Genomic DNA, 1479 nt, shown 5'->3' on the forward strand with positions numbered 1-1479 from the left:
TTGTGTGAAGGTAATATACTTCCAGTAGAAACTGTACTTGGAATTTTTATCTTTTCTCGGCATAGCAATATAAAGCACTGTATTCTTTCTTGGTACTGGCAGCAGCAATGAGCCACTCACTCTGTCAGCCCTTGGCTCACCAGGGGAAACAAGCAGTAGCCCACAATGCACTGCATTCTAAGTTTTGATGTAGGTTGGCAGAGGTAAGTAAACTTTCTACACACACTATTTTCTTCACGGTGTACACATGTGCGCGCGTGCGCACATGTGCGTGTGCGTGTGCGTGTGCGTGTGCGTGTGTGTGTGTGTGTGTGTGTGTGTGCACCAGAGGCTGATGTCACGTTTCTCTTTCTATTGCTCTCCATTTTATTCATTGAGCCAGGGTGTCTCACCCGATCTCAGAATTTAGTCAGCCAGCTTGATCCAGGGACCCCTGGGATCCTCTTCTCAGGAGCTGGTATTCCAGGTGAGCTGCCGTATCCACAAGGGAGCTATGGAGCCAAACTCTACTCCTCACACCGGTGCAGCAAGTGCTCGGCCAGCTGAGCCACATCCCCAACAGCTCCTACAATGATTTCATCAGGAACACCATTGTGGGCAAGGAGTGCTCTTTCTAGCTTATAGTAAGATGGAGGTGCAGAGAGATTAGCCGGCTTTGCACCAAGGTGGTTCAAGCTAGCATGAAGCTTCGCAGTGCACACTGAGATACATGACTGGACTCTAAGTGAGCTGGTTCTTCCTCGCAGGTTGAATAGGCTGCCCACCTCTCTCCCTTTACCTACATTAACTCCCAGTGCCTTATCAGCTTGAGCAAGCATAACACTACAGTGGGTCCTTTCATATACACTCTGTCCCAGGACTGCCAGTTCTGGTTCCCTTCAGTGTTGGCTGGAGGCTAGTAGCCACTTAAGACTGGCCAAAGACAAGATTATTATTCTTTAGCCACATTGCACCTTGCTTCGTGTGGTTTCTCTGTAACAGTGCTCTTTGCCTCAATAGTCCCCTCTGCCAGAACTTTGGTATGAACCAGGCTTTCTCTGTGTTGCACAGAAGGCAGACTTAGACATAGAAGGCAAGCTACAGCCATCCTGCATAGCCCAGGAACCTCCCCTCACATCTAGGGCATCAGCATCCATGCACTGTCCCCAAGGACTCTCCTCCAGCCTTGTGACAGCTAACTTCACCAGGCCCCATCACGCCTCTTTGTCCACCCCAAGCCTTTTATCTCTCTATGAGCTGCAGTTCTCAGCCCTGTGCTTGCTCCAGGCACCAGCAGTGATCAGGGGACAGCTTTAAGAACTATCTTCCAGATGAAGGGAAGAGAGAAGGAAATGACAGCCCCAGGGGATGCAGCTTCAGGGGAAAAAAATCCTGAGACCTAAAGCAAGGCCCAGAAAGACCCAGAAGGGAGAATGTGCTTGGAAGGGCTGCCGTGCAGCTGTTATCTGTGAGGCTGAAAATAGAATTCAAGAGTCCCGA

The sequence above is a fragment of the Mus pahari genome, chromosome 7, assembly GCF_900095145.1.
Source record: "Mus pahari chromosome 7, PAHARI_EIJ_v1.1, whole genome shotgun sequence".
NCBI classification, from domain to species: Eukaryota; Metazoa; Chordata; class Mammalia; order Rodentia; family Muridae; genus Mus; species Mus pahari.